Source organism: Cebus imitator, unplaced genomic scaffold (assembly GCF_001604975.1).
Source record: "Cebus imitator isolate Cc_AM_T3 unplaced genomic scaffold, Cebus_imitator-1.0 Scaffold249, whole genome shotgun sequence".
Classification (NCBI taxonomy): domain Eukaryota; kingdom Metazoa; phylum Chordata; class Mammalia; order Primates; family Cebidae; genus Cebus; species Cebus imitator.
The window spans coordinates 2,789,291-2,805,793 of NW_016107564.1; positions in this window are offsets into that span (position 1 = coordinate 2,789,291).

Here is a 16,503-nt window from a genome sequence, read left to right on the forward strand (position 1 = left end):
AGATGGAGTTTCGCTCCTTTGCCCAGGCTGGAGTGAAGTGGCAAGGTCTCAGCTCACTGCAACCTCCACCTCCAGGATTCAAGTGCTTCTCCTGCCTCAGCCTCCCGAGTAGTTGGATTTTCAGGCACCTGCCACCACACCCAGCCAATTTTTGTATTTTTAGTAGAGATGAGCTTTCGCCATGTTGGCCAGCCTGGTCTCGAACTCCTTACCCCAGCCGATCCACCTGTCTCGTCCTCTCAAAGTGCTAGGATTAAAAGTGTGAGTCACCACACCCAGCCTTAATAGTTACCTATAATGAGGGAAAAATCCAAAATGTTCAATAATATTTACATGTTTATTGAAACTGTTTGGAATTTGTATTAGTTCATTCTTGCATTGCTATAAAAAACTACCCAACACTGAGTAATTTACAAAAAAATAAATAAAAATAAAAAAGAGGATTGACTCACAGTTCCACATGCTGTACAGGAAGCATGGCTGGGGAGGCCTCAGGAAACTTACAATCATGGTTGAAGGCAAAAGGGAAGCAGGCATGTCTTAACATGGCCAGAGAAGGATAACGGGGGTGAAGAGGGAGGTGCTACATGCTTTCTAATAACCAGATCCCGTGAGAACTCTGTTACGAGACAGCACTAAGGGATGGTGCTAAACCATCAGAAACCACCTACATGATCCAATCACCTTCCACCAGGCCCCACCTCCAACACTGGGCATCACAATTCAATATGAAATTTGGGTGGGGATACAGAGCCAAACCATGTCAGAACTAGTTACATGGGTTTTAGTATATTTGTAATATGGAGTATCATTCAACAAGTGAAAGCCATGTTTGCCAACTCAAATGTCCTTCAAATGGTGAATGAATAACTGGTAAATCTATACCATGGAATACTACTCAGCAATAAAAGTAACAATCTTGATATATGCAGCAATATGGATGAAACTCAGATGTGAGAGATGCCACACCAAAAGGCTACCAACTGTATGATTCTGTTTATATGATATCCTCAAAAAGGCAGAACTATAGGAGTGGAAGCAGACCAGTGATTTTGGGGTTGGGATGATTAGGACTAGAGGAGGCGCTACCTGCAAAGTGACACTGAGAGAAAACTTTTGGGAGTGATGGAACTGCTCTGTCTTGATTGTGGTGGTGATTACATGAATCCATGTGTTTGTCAACACTCATGGACCTGTTCATGAAAAAGAGTAAATTTTATTGTATGTAAACTAAGAAATATTTTCAAGGAACATTTAATCACATAGGAAAATATGTAAGTGATAAAATATAAAACTATTATATGATGCAAATGTCTAAAGTATGATACAAAGTTCATAAATTATATTATGAATGTGTGTGCAGATGATATACATATATCGTAGATGAATGACAAAAAAGAAAATAAACCAAAAAACAAAGGAGTTTTCTCCAGACAGTGTTATTTTATTTCTGACTTTTGACTTTTTTGTGTTTTCCAAATTTTCTCCAATGAGCATGCACCACTGTTATAATCAGAAAAAGAGAAACACACACACATACATACACACACACACACACACACACGTATCATATGTGTAGTAATTTGATCCAACTTAAAACATTTCCAGAAGAGAAAAACAAAACCAAAAGCTCATCACAGACACTTCTGCCATCTCCTTACTGCTTGTCTGACCTAAAGCAAGTGTGTGTCATTAGGCATGAAAGCTGATGCTGCTAATTCTGATGCCCAAGGGCCAGCAAGTGGCAGTGGAGCTCCTCACCTTCCTGTAGGGTGCTATAGATTTCTGTAGAGAAAATGGAACACCTCCCATGCAGGCCCTTGTGACCCCAGGCAGCGGGAGGACCTCTCTCCAGACCCACGGCTCTGAGTGCCAAGCCCTTCCTTTCTTACCCTGCTGCCCTCATCTCTGGTGAGATTCTCCTGGCAGTGTCTTTACTCAATTTTTGTGGACACTTGACCAAATATTTCCTACAAAACTAGGAAAACACATCGCTTTATGGTTATTGTGTGTGTATAGATACATATTAGGTTGGTGCAAAAGTAATTGCGGTTTTTGCCATTGAAAGTAATGACAAAAACTTGAGGTCAGGAGTTTGAGACCAGTTTGGACAACATGGTGAAACCCCATCTCCTCTAAAAATACAAAAACTAGCTAAGCGTGTTTGTGCGCACCTGTCCAGCTACTCAGGAGGGTAAGGCAGGAAAATTGCTTGAACCTGGAAGGTGGAGGTTGCAGTGAGCTGAAACTGCACCAGAGCACTAAAGCACTCCAGCTTGGATGACAGAGTGAGCCTCTCTCTCTCTCAAAAAACAAACAAACAAAAAACTGCTATTCAAAAACAAAAAAAAAGACTGCTATTACTTTTAATGGCAAAAGCTGCAATTACTTGGACCAACATGATATATAAAACACAATTACACCTTGTGAATATCTAGAGATCATCTCAGACATTGCCCTGGGTGGACCTCAGTCTCTTTCATTTGAAGTCACATATGGCTTTCTAATTAGTTTCCTGTGCCTTCTGCCTCTTTCTCTTCCGACTTCTCATCTCCTGCCATTACCCCTCCTTTGTGGGGTCTACTCACAGGTCTGCCCTGCCCCATGGTACTCAATCCAGGGGTTGTCTCTGCACTGCAGGAGGGGCCAGGCTACTTGACCGTCACCATCAGCCACCTTCGTCATGACCACAGCAAGCATTCACTGAGTTATACTTGTCATGCCTTCTAGTTTCCATGCCCAGCATGCTCCAAAGAACCTGGCAGAACAGCGGCTTCCTTCCTCCGTGGGACACTGTGGGACCAGGTTTTGGTGGCATTACCAGATGGCCAGGGATTGGTCTAGGTCCTGCTGCTTGCTGCACAGAAAGCAAGTCACTGAGATGAGCACTGCTAGGGAAGAAGGCTTTTTCGGGTGCTGCGGCCAAGAAGAACGGGAGGTCAGTCTCAAAATCATCTCCTTGACCAGTCGACTAAACTTACAGGTTTACATAGCATGGAAGAAATATAAGTATATGTGGGAAAACAGAAATGAGGGAGGGGTAAGGAAGAGAAGCTGCTAAACAGGAATCATGGTGGATGAAGGGTCTGGCAACTCATTGTGAATGTGGTGGTCTGGCGAGTTTCCGTTCCTTGATACTAACTGGATGCTTAAAAATCAGTTAGTTTCCTGAGGAAGGAATTTAGATAAGACAAATAGAAGTTTCAGTCTTTAAGATGGGAGGGTCAATTTTCCTGTTTATTCCAAAAACAGTAAACATCAGTTCTCTGGGACAGCTGGGCTGGTTTCAGTTGGACACTGCCACAGGGGGCAAGCAGGAACAAGAACCAGGCCACGCTCAGAGGAGCTAAGGAAAGAGTCTCTGAGATTGCAGATAAATGAAATCCATGAAGACCTAGCATGTGGTAGAATGTTCATTTGGTGTAGCCACTGGTGTGTATTGCAAAAGTGGTATTAGCTTCTTACAGAAGGTATGCTCAGCTGGGCTCTTCCAAACAAGTGGCTTGGTGCTCTACCCAGGTGTGTGCTACTCTTTCCCTCCTCATGGCCTTTGAACATGTTGGTCTCTCTGTGTTGATTTTCCTTCCTGCTCCGTCTCCCATCTGGCAGACTCTAAGACATACCTTAAGCATCACCTTCTCCCTGGATTCTTCTGTTGCTCTCTCTCCCCGCAAAAGAGCAAAGAATCCCCCAACAGGGCTCATCTTCATGGTGTCAGCATTGTTTGAGTCCTTGCCTGACTTCACCCTGGCTTCTTTGCAGACTCACCCATCTTTCCAGCCCTAGCCTCTAGCCCTGCCTGGATGAAGTAGACCTTCCGCGTGTGAATGAACTAAGTTTGATGGAGGAAAACACAGGCTGGGGGATTCGTTAGCTTTCATTTGTTGGAGGATGCCAGGGATGGTACGAGGGAAGATTAATAGCTTGGTGTGCCATGCTTTTCTGTATGTATGCCATACTTGCACAAAACACTTGAAATGCATGATATTGCTAGGGTGTGTGAGGGGAGCAGTGAGGGAAGATGACAAGCGGCATAAGACTTTTGGGCGCCTAGGGGAAGAGAAAAGGACCCAACCAACCAACTTCCAATTCACGGTTTGTCTCAGGACCATCTGGCTCCTCAGGCCAATCCCATGGGAGTCCCAGCCAAGGGGAGTCTCTTAGGCCAAGCTTGGAGAACACAGTGTCCACTGCCCTCAGGTTGCCTGGGTTACCAGGCGACTTAGACACCACAACACAGTGACCTGTGACTCAATTAGAGCAACGTCATTTTGAATTCCTTGGGAAAAATAGGCTTTATTTTTAAAAACTAAACATAACTTCACTTTTTTTCTGAATATAAGAGTAATAATGTCTGATTTCTTGAAAAAAAAATCTACACAATACAGAAAAATTAGGAAGAAGGCAATAAATCTCATCTGTCATACTACATGCAGAGTATCAACATTTTCCATGTGTTTTTATGTGCATATTTATATTTTTAGATTCAAGAGGCTATGTGTGACATTAGGAATACAACCCAGAGCAGAACCATTCAACCACCAGGTCTAGCCTTTGTACAAGGTAAATCGCGGGTTTCAAACATATTATTGCCTTCTGACTGGTTTCCCTGCTTCTGCTTGGTTTCTCCTTCAGCCTAACTTCCACAATGCTGGCAGAGCACTGCCCTATGCTAGGGTCCTGAGTGCACTGCCCTCTTGCTCAAAATCAGCAATGATTTCCTACCCTTGGCAAGATGAAGTTCATATTTTAAAATCTGCTATTTAAGAAGCCAGTCCCAGTAGCTCATGCCTATAATCCCAGCACTTTTGGAGGCCAAAGTGGGCAGATCATTTGAAGTCAGGAGTTCGAGACCAGCTGGACAATGTGGTCTTTACTAAAAATACAAAAATTAGCCAGGCGTGATGGCACACGCCTGTAATCCCAGCTACTCCAGTGGTTGAGGCAGGAGAACAGCTTGAATCCAGGAAGCAGAGTTTGCAGTGAGCCAAGATTGTACCACTGCACTTCAGCCTGGGTGATAGAGTGAGACTCTGTCTCCAGAAAAAAAAAAAATCTGCTATTCAAGATCTTTCCATTTACCCATAAAGTGCCTCACTAGGCCTGTGTCCCAGGAGACCCCATTGCACTCTCTATGCACCTCCTCTCAGCTCCCTATTCTCAACATGAGCCTTTGGATCTGGAACCTTTGCACACCTCCTTCTTGAAGCCTTACTTAGCTCCAGATCCGTTTGTTTTTACGTCTCTCTTGAGGACAGCAAATTTACCCAATTGTCTTTGTGTCTGTCATAATGCTTTACCCTGATCAGCCATGACCTAGTCGGCATTTGATCAGATTAAGTGAGATCCTTGGGTTTCGGGAGTCAAGACGAGGGATATGGGGAGGCAGTCCAACATTGTGGCTGAGAGCATGGACTCTGGCGCCTGACAGGCTGGCCCATGTGCTACCTTCAGCATTTGCTCGCTGTGTGGCTCTGGGCAAGTCACTTACCTTGCCTGAGCTGCATCAACTGTGTGTAAGTAGGGATTATAAGTACTCATAATGCAATGAATGTGCCTAAATAACCCAGGATAGTGGCAGGTGTGTAGTGTAGTAGAGTGTTAGTTGCTAGTGTTATTGTTATTACTAGCAGAGTTGTTGATAGCTGTCTAAATACCATCTGCCAATACAGCACTCTCTGTAGATCAGAAACTACTGTGCAGTGGGCACTGTGTGAAGTATTTTCATACATGGCTCCTTTTAATCCTCACTTGATCCCATGGAATCAGTTCTCTTAGTATCTTATTTTACAGTTGAGAAAACAGACCTGGAAAATTTTTCTTACTTGGCTAAGGTCACCTCTCTTGGCCTCGGTTTCTCCCTGGTCTGGGCAGCAAGAGTAGGTGGCAGGGAGCCCTGGTAAAAGAAGCTAAGAAAAGAAGCTTTGTGTGTCTTCAACAAACAGGTCCCAGCACCAGCTCCATGGCTGGCACATTTAATGGGTACTTAATTATTTTCTACAAAGTGAGGGAACAATGATAAGCATTTGACCAAAAGAGAGATGCACATGGAAGTTCCCCAAGCACGAGGACTGGGTGGGCACACGGAAGAGCTGAGTGCTACTCTTTCCTCTCCTGCCCTAGGTACCAGGTACCTTACACTTGGCTGTATTCCCTCTAGCACAATAGACTTGATAACAAGGGACTTTCTGAACCTGAAGAAGAAACTGTGGGAACCATGATGGGGAAGATACTGACTGTCAGAGAGTCCAAAGAAGAAAATGCCTTCCACTCCCACAGAGAGGAAGCCAAAATCTCCAGAGGCTCTGGCAAGGGTTGAGTCAATTGCATGCCTGCCTAGTCCAGCTCTGTCCGTATCAATGCTCTCCAAAAGCTTCAGTGGCAACAAGATAAAATGGACTCCCAAATGTTTAGAGCAGTGAAAATACTCTGCATGATACTAGAATGGTGGACACAGATCATATAGAAAGAAGGTACAACATATAGAAGGTACAACACCAGTAGGGTGAACCCTAATGTGAACTCTGGAGGCTGGGTGACAGTGATGTTTCAATGTTGGCTCATCAGTTGTGACAAATGCACCACTCTGGTGGGGATGCTGACAGTGTGGGAGGCTATGGAGGCGTGGGGACAGAGCATATGTGGAAATCTCTGTACTTTCTACTCAAATTTGTTGTGAACCTAAAACTGCTCTAAAAACTAAAGTCTATTTTAAAAAATGAAGGCCCAATTTGAAAAGGAATTTCAGACTCTTGGGAAAAATAATAATGACATCTATAAGTCCTTCCTTGATAAGAGATTCAATCTGTCTGGTGTGTCTTTTAAGGGACATTCACAAAGGCTGGAGAATACAAAGATGTTAAACAGGGTAGGAGGGTCTATAACATTGGTCAATATAAATGGAGAAAAATATCCTAAAAGCATTCCTAAATATTGGTTGATTTAAAAATACATACTGGAAGGCAAAAGAGTTTGATAGAAAAAATAAAAAACAAAAACACTTCGATGACCTTGATGGGAAGTGGGAATGACCACGCTGTAGCCACCTGATAGCTTATCTCTTTGAAGTTCAGCTTCAACACAATTGCTACAGACTGAATTGTGTCCCCTCAAATTCACAGATCCTTATGGTCGCCCTAGGAAACTAACACAACAATGAACATTTCCAAAGTAAGGACTAGAAGCAGACATGTGCCAAGTGAACACCAGCTTTTTTGATTCCTCCTTCTGTGAAAATTGAGGTTTGCCAAAGGTGCCAAATAGATATGGCTGATCGAGAAGTAATTCTGGTTCCACTAACATGTGAGACAGCCCAGGCAAGCTGACCTGCCTTCTAATGCTCATTTCCATTGAGCCAGTCTTTCTGAAGTTCCTCTGGGTGAGAAAGTGGAAGTCAGGACAATAAATTATTGTTGGAGACTCTGCAGTTGCTGGAACTTAATTCACAGGCATCTGAAATGGAGAACTCAGCCTTACTCTTCTTAGGAGACTTTTGGCACCAAAGAGAAGGGCAAATTGAAAGCCCATGCTGGTGAACAGGGCACAGCTATTGCTGAGACTGGGAGCTTGTTTTTAAAGACCTGGCAAGGGTTTTGAACACCAACGTGCATAACCAATGAAGCAGGTTGGAAAATCTCAACTATGCTAATTTCACCCTACTCATTACTTGAAGTCTTATGTATTCATGTTTTCTTGGTAGAGTCCCCTTAAAAGATGTTTCAGTATGAAATGTATATGTATTAAATCACTCCACTTAGCATTTTAGAAATACAGTTTGTTTTTTCCCCTAAAAGATGTAGAATGCAGCAGGTTCTCTAAAGCATATGTATTAATTGTTACATGATTTGGTCCTCTGGAAGTTCTTTTATCAGGTAGCTATTAAAAAGTAGCTGTCAGAATTACCCAAATTCTTCACTGAAATGACTTACTTATTTGAGAAAAATACACGTTAAAAAGTCAAACCAAATGTGTGTGTGTGTGTGTGTGTGTGTGTATGTGTGTGTGTTTCCCCCCTACACAAAAGTAGAAGGATTTTCATTTGGCTGGTACAAGCTACACCTTCATGACTTTGCTGTAGAACATGTAACATAACAACTCTAAGATGGTGCTTGTAAAATTTTTAAGTAGTTGACACACAGTGACAAGCTCTCAGGGAACACATAAACTTGCCTGATTTTTGTTCAGTACAATGATTTGTACAGAATTGTAATCGGAGTGAAGTTATTGTTTACCATTGCTGCTATTAATAAAATTTGGGGGTAGGAGGGGAAGGAGAAAGGGAGGAAAGGAAGTGGATGAGAGAGAGAAAAGGAGAGGGAGAGATTGAGAGACAGAACGAGACAAGAAGAAAGAAAGAGACAGAGAAAGAGAGAGAGGAAGGGAGAGAGAGAGATAGAGATGGAGAAAGAGAGATAGAGATGGAGAGGGAGGGAGAGAGAGAGTGTGTCTCTCCCGACCCTCACTGGCTGACAACTAAATTAGTAATTATTAACTTTATTTTGGTGAGGGCACTGTTTTGCTCTGTCCCCCAGGCTGGAGTGCAGTGGCACCTTCTAAGCTCACTGCGACCTCTGCCTCCCAGGTTCAAGTGATTCTCATGCCTCAGCCTCCCTAGTAGCTGGGACTACAGGCACATGCTACTATGCCCGGCTAATATTTTGTATTCTTTTTACTAGAGATGGGGTTTTGCCATGTTGACCAGGCTGGTCTCAAACTCCTAACTGCAAGTGATCTGCCTGCCTTGGCTTCCCAAAGTGCTAGGATTACAGGCATGAGCCACCATGCTGGACCTAAATTAGTAGTTATTATCTATTTTCATTTGTGTGATGAAGATGAAACAGTGCTTTGGGATTGTGCACTGGGGGAAACCTAACCTAGTTGAGCATCAGGAGAGGAGGCCTTCCAGAAAAAGTGTCCCTTAAGTCGAGCCTGGAAAGACGAGAGCTATTAGCCAGATGAGAGGTGAGGCTATGAGGGGGTGGATTGGAAGCATTTTCAGGTAGGGAGACTAATCTATACGAAGGTTTATGTTCTCAACTACTGTTTGTCTTCAGCATTGGCACTTTATTTATTTAACAAATTTATTAAAATTTGTTAAATTATAACAAATATTTGACTGCAGAGCTGAGGATATTAAAATAAAATATAATTTTATTTCTTATATCATGTGTTGGTGAAGGAGCAGCAACAGAGGCTGGAGCATTATTTACAAACCAGATTTATAAAATCGATTATCCATCTAGGGATCCACAGCATAGCAACTGGGATGGGGCTACTGAATCCCTTAGAGAGACTTTAGGCCATAGGCTGATGAGCATTTTTTGTAAAAGATGAAAATGCTTTCTGCTTTGTTTGCGATGCAACCTCTGTCACAGCTACTCAACTCCATCGTTCTCCCACAGGGTTCATGATCCCTCATGAACTGCAGAGTTGCATATATTTACTCAGTCAATATTTACTAATTATCTTGATTAGGAATCTTGGGAAGGGCAGTGACAGTTTTTTGTTATTCTATCCGGGGACACAAGATAGAATTTGGCCCTGTTACTCCTCCAACAAAGTTGTCAAACAGGGCTACTATAGACAAGTAGAATAACAGATTGGAGATCAGCTCTTATTATGTAACAGCTGGATTGTCAGGCTTCCCTCTAGGGGCCGTCCCTGTCTACAGCTGGGGTGGACAGGCCAGGGAAGGCACCACACTTGGGGTAGAGTAACCTTGTCCAGGAGTAAAATGTGGTACAAGAATTCTGTGCTCCTAGAATCCTTCTATCACAGAAATGCTTTCTGATGTAGGAGGAAGGGTGGGAAGAGAAAAGCTGAAGCAGATAGTTGGGGAAAGTACTGAAACATTCTGTTCACAAACTTCAATAACCTTCATGAAAAATCAGTGATAGGTGCTAGAATCTCCAAACCTCTCAGGGGCTTACAACATAGTGTGCAGGGAAAGCTGTAATTCACAGCCTTATTGACAAGCACATGTCAATGGCCCATAGCAGAGGCCCACTCTGGCTTTTGTATAATCCCAAATACACAAAATAGTTGAAAAACAATCAAAAGAAGAACATCATTTCATGGCATCTGAAAACTACATGACGCTCGAATTTTAGTGTATAAAATTTTACTGGAACTCAACCATGCTCGTTTGTTTATGCCAACCTACTCTGCTTTGGAGATACTGCAGAGTTGACTAGTGGCGAGAAAGGTTGCATGGCCCGCAAAGCTTAAAGTCTTATCTCACCTTTTACAGCAATGTTCATTGGCTTATGGCCTAAAGTCTGAGGGATTCAGTAGCCGCTGTCCGAGTTGCTGCCTTGGGAATCTCCAGATGCGTAATCTGGTTGGTGCATAATGCTCCGGTCTCTGTTGCTGCTGCTTCCTTCACTGACATATAATACAGACAAATAAAACTCCATTTTATTTTAACACGCTCAGCTCTGCTGCCACAGCTGTGACAAACCCAGCAGCAGTTTTTCAGGGTTTGGGGACAGAGAAGAAAGTGGTCTCTTCTCTTGCACATCAAGGAATCCTCTTGATTATTTAAGCCAGATTAAATTTGCTATGGTTTGAATTCTTGTCCCTCCAAACTTCATGCTGAGATTTGGTCTTCAGTGTGGCAATGTTTGGAGGTGGTGTCTGGTAGGAGTTGTTTGGGTCATGGAGGTTGATCCCTCATGAATTCATTACTGTGCTCTCTTGGGGTTGAGTGAGTTCTCACTATCTTAGTTCTCAAGAGAGTTGGCTGTTAAAAAGAGCCTGGCACCTGTCTCCCATCCTCCTTGGCTTCCCCACATGTCATGTGATCTCTTTGCATATTATGGCTCCCCTTCCACTTCCACCATGAGTTGAAACGACTTGAAGCCCTCACCAGGGGAAGCTGCCCAATCTTGAACTTTCCAGCCACCAGAATTTTGAGCCAAATAAACCTCTTTTCTTTATAAACTTCCCAGGCTCAGGTATTCTGTTACAGCAACACTAAACAGACTAAGACAAAGTTGTTGACTGATTTTGAATTACTTTAGAAGCAGACCCTGTGACAGACAATAAGTCCAGGGAGTTTATCTGGGAAGTGATAAACTACCTGAAGGTACAGGAAACACTGATGAGGAAGTGGGAACTGAGTTAGGGAAGGCAGGAAGCCAATACAGTGTTACTAGGTTATTATCACTGAAGGAAACTGGGGTTGAAGCCTGGTGGGGAACTAGTGCAGACAGTGCAGAATGTACCAGAGACGGATTGTACCTGAGACAGGAGGAGGTTGAGATACTCATCCAGTTGTCAGTCATGGGTTCAGGACCGCTCCCAAGAGGACATCTGGCCTGCCCTGTGGTGGCAACTGGTACCAGCTGCAGCAGAGATGGGATGGACAGAAAAAAATTCATATGAAGTTTCAGATGAGCCACTTATTTACAAGGAGGATAGTTTTGAAATTATTTTTTTTTTTCTAATTTAAGGTACAGTGAAAGAATGCGTAAATAGGCCTTTTGAAGTATGTGCAAATCATGAACCCACTTTCAGTTTGTTGCACCAAATTCCACAATTCACAAAAATGTCAGAGGAAGCATCGAAATGCCCTTGCATAATTTTACATTTAAAATAAAATTTAGACACCAAGACGGTGACCCCCATGGATCTTCACAGAGCTTCAAGCCAAAGTTCTTGACACTCAACAGAAGGCGAAGCTTATAGACGTACCGACCAAACAGCTAAACAGAACGAAAAAGCATGTGCATCTTACAGATGTGGAGACCATGACTTCGGCAGATGAGACCAATCTGTATGAAGGTGTAGGATATATGTATGAAGATGAAGAATGTTTATTCTTCATTCGAAGGAGGTAGTTCACAATAAGCTGTTCAAAAGTCAGAAAATAGCAGAAAAAAATTAAAGAACTAAAACAGAAAAAAGAAATCCTACCTAGAGCAAAATATTAAGGAAGCTGAGGACAACATCTGGGAGATGCTGATAGCACAAACGGCCCTGTGGGTAGCCTCTGGGGAAGTGCATTCTCCTGCCCCTCCTATTCCTGGCAAGGGCAAAGGGGTCTGTGCAGGGAAACAGTTTCTCTTCCGCCTGATGGACGCTTCATCTGGATGGCCTAGCAACATCATATGTTCTACATCACCCTGAGCCCCTCTTGTATCCCAACCCTGAGATTTTCACCCTGGCTTTGCCTCCCCTGCTCAGGACACTCTTTTCTGTTAGTGTGAGTCATGAGCTCCCAGGATAGGGAAGATGGAAGCCAGGACTGATATGAAGCTCTGCCTGAGCCGCCTACTAGGGACACCAGTCAGACCAATAAACGGCATCTCTACTCTGCTACATCTGCCTTTCCTGAGCCAAGAATGGGAACAGAGGATGAGAGAGGCAGTGGCTATCTCCACCACAGCTCCTGCTCCCTCTGCATTAAAGCCTTTCTTTCCTTGGAGGATGGGATGTCGTCCTCGTCTCTTTTCCTTTTCTGGACCTTTGACTAACCCCTTTGCCTTCTGGGCCTCTGTGTAGTATACAGATGAGGAAGAAAGGAGACTTACACCCAGAGCTGACTTCAAGTGAAAAGAACAGTGGTTCCTCTACGGCAGCCTGCCTATAGATTCCTTTCCCTGCTTTCTTCCATACCTTCTGTATTAGTCTATTCTCACGCTGCTATAAACAGCTGCCCAAGACTGGGTAATTTCTGAAGGAAAGAGATTTAATTGACTCACAGTTCCACATGGCTGGGGAGGCTTCAGGAAATTTACATGATTTCATGGGTGGGAGGAAAAGGGGAAGCAAGGCACCTTCTTCACAAGGTGGCAGGAAATGAAATGACACAGGAAGAACACTTATAAAACCATCAGATCTTGTGAGAACTCACCATGGGGAGAACAGCATGGGGGAACCGCCCCCATGATCCAATCACCTCCACCTAGTCTCTCCTTTGACACGTGGGATTATGGGGAGTACAATTTAAGATGAAATTTTTTGTGGGGACAGAGGCAAACCATTTCACATTCCAAAAGAAAGTTCAACAATAAGCAGCACTTCCAAGACTCTCTCCCTTTGGCCAATATCATAAGATGGATACTGTAATCCTGAGGCTTAGGGGCAGTGGAGTGCTGGAGCTGGCTTATCCCAGCTCAGGAGGGCTGATTGTTCACTTTTCGCGAATTTTGTTGCAAGCCACTTGTTAAACACAGCCATTACACAAATTATGTAAAATTGAAAGTCATGTTAAAAACAAGGGTAATGAATATTCAAAGCTAAAAAAATAAAATTCGGACTTACACATAACTGATTTGTATGAAGAGTTAAATTTTTTGGAAAAAATTTTCTGTTAGTCATCGCTTCTAGATGTACTAAAATTTATATAATGAAATAATTTATCAGCTTTATTCCAATGCTATAAAAGAAGTTTAGCATTTCAGAAACAGTTGTATTAGCAGAAATTCTTCCAAAATTTAACATAATTAAAATTATCTGCAACTTTGCAGGTTTTAAAAGTGTTTGATATCTTTCAATTATATTGATCAATAATGAGGTTGCAAAAAGCATAAATTTTGATATCTAATAAATAAAATTTACAGAAGAATGAATTTAAAAAATCTCATAACAAATCAGGGTGTCACATTAAGAAAGTATTACTGTTTACTATATTATATAAAATTATATATTATACATTGAATTATATACAAATATTGCATTATGACACCAATATTTTATTGCAATTTGTAGGTTTATGTTGTTATTCATGATCACCATTATTCTAATTACATTTTGTTGGTAGTATAATTTTTTATAGGAAAAGGTATTGTTTTAATATATTTAGCTTAGCTGTACTTTTTTTTCCTGTTTTTTGAACAAAGTGTTTCATGTTCTCATTTTGCATTGCCCTTAAAAGTATGTAGTTGGCCCTGTGTTTAAAATCATGGTTTCTTCTAGGTAATATGACTGAAAATGTCAAGATTCAGGTCCTGGACTGTCCGCAGAGCCCTCTCTTGCTCTTGAGGTCATTTGCAATCAAGAGCCTTCTGAGTTACATGATTAATGGATCAGAACAATATTCCCAAATGTGGTTTGTGCTGTCCTCAAAGTCCAGAGAAAACCTCCATGGGGCTGTACTTTTTCATAGTTGTAGGAGGTGGAAGATGAAATAACATATCCTTTATTTTGGAGGGGATGGATACTCTGGAATGTCCCCAGACCACTGACTCACTGTAATCTCGGTCCCAAATCTTTGTAGGGTTTATCTCCCATCTTCTAGCCTGCACGTGTTTTAATAGGACATCTCGAAGGCTTGCCACTTTATGATTACTCATTTTAATTGACATAATACTATCATTATAAGGGGCCAGACTGATGTTATATAGAATGTTTAGACAAAGATTAATGTTCTTTTAGACTAGACAGGGACAGAAGAGAGTAGAGCTAACATAGCCTTTGGCAAGATGGTGCGTTACCTGTATAGCCCAGGTTAATGAACTGCATCTTCTTCCCAAAGGAGATTGAAAATAAGGTATTTGCAGTATACCAAGAGTCAAAGCCTGTGATAATTTGCTGTCATAAAATACCACCATCCGACACTGCAACTGCAAACTGGGGCTACCACTTGTTTAAATTATCATAGTCCATTTAGTGTTTGGTTTTTATCCAGGGGTTAGATTGATGAATTAAAGGATGATATGATGAAATCACCACAATGCTCTTTCTTTTTGAGTCTCTATGGGTGGTCATAAGCACTTGTGTTACACTTGTCTCTCAGCTTATTTCCTGCTGCTATAACAGAATACCATAGACTGGACAATTTGTAAACAAAAGAAACATTTCTCATGGTTCTGGAGACTGGGAAGTTCAGGAGCATGGCACTAGCATCTGATGGGGCCATTCCATGGCAGATGGCATAGCAAAGTGAAGAAAAGTGTGCCGAACTCGTCCTTTTTACCAGGACTCCTGCAAAAACCAACCCACTCGCACGATAACACTGCTGATCCCTTCATGAGGGCTCTGCCTCTTAAAGGCTCCACCCTTTAATGCTGTTACTGTGGCAGTTGAATCTCATCATATATTTTTGAGGGAACATTCAACCATAGAAACCTGGGATGTGGTATTGCTTTGGAATGGTGGCCACTTTCAGGCGTGTTCAGTTCATCTTTCCTACTACAACGGCTCTTACTCCATAGGTCAAAGAACAAATGTGAGAGGAGGCTAGGGAAATTATCACAGTATGGGTCTTGGTAAACTTAGTCCTGGAGCACATTTGTCATCTCACTTCAGTAAGTCCTTATTTAACTGAAGGGGCCCATGATTGTGTTTTGGGTCTTGTAGCAGTGACAGCCCAGACTCTGTGATCAAGCCATCAGAAGATGTATTTTCATTCCTCCAAATGTGGAGGAAGGAACTCCAATAAACGGCTATGGGTCCCTTTGGAAAAGGGTTGGGAGAATTACTATGTTATATGCTTGCTGTGGTTTACAGGACTGTTCCTCTCCCTTAAGTGATTAAATCTGGGCCTGAGGTTTGACACCAGTCTGGGAACTGGGTATCAGACTATGATCGTCCATTGTGGTAGCTCATATCATAAACCTTTGGCTCTCTTGTTCTTGATCACTTTTGATTGTAAAGGGCAAGCAATGTCCTTATCAGCAGCCCATCTACAAGCTCTTAGGAACTATGGGATCCATTAACCACAGTCTCAGATTTGTGCCTGTCAGGCCCCTGTTTGCCATTCTGCCTTTGTGCCATTGTAGTAGTTATGGCTGCCTTGCTGCCAACAAGCTTCCACTATTCTGGAATCCTATTTTACTTCTTGGTACTAGGAATCCCAGTCTCATAATGATATCTCTACCATCAATCCTGGTCTTCTGGAGCTCCTCCATGAAGCCAGTACCCTCATCACTAGCACATTATTTATTTTTTTAATGAAGAGCATCCTCTGGACTCTTCTGGGAACATTGTCAGCTGACTACGTTATTCTATGTCATTCTTTGGAGTACGTTTATCTCCCTGAGCCAAAGCATAGTAGTAAATAAATCTTATATCGTTTTTAAAAACTTTTATTTATTTATTTATTTGAGACAAGTTCTCACTGTCTCCCAGGCTGGAGCACAGTGGTGCCATCAAAGTTCACTGCAGGCTCAAATTCCTAGGCTCATGTGATCTTCCTTCCTCAGTCTCCTGAGTAGCTAGAACTATAGGCACACATCACTATGCCCAGCTAATTTTTAAAATTCTTATTTTTTGTAGAGATGGGGTCTTGTTATGTTTCCAAGGATGGTCTTGAACTCCTGGTCTCAAGCAATCCTTCTTCCTTGACCTTCCAAAGTGTTGGGTTTATAGGCATCAGCCACCATGTCTGGCCAATCTTATCTCATTTATTTCAGGCCTTCTTTTCTCCAGATTTCAATGAGCCAGTCCAACAGTTTTATTAGGACCAGCTGTAAGTGCCTTGCCAGGTCATTAAATTTTGCATCATGAGAGAGTACCCTTTTATCAATTTATTCTTTCTTTCTTTTTTTTTTTTTTTTT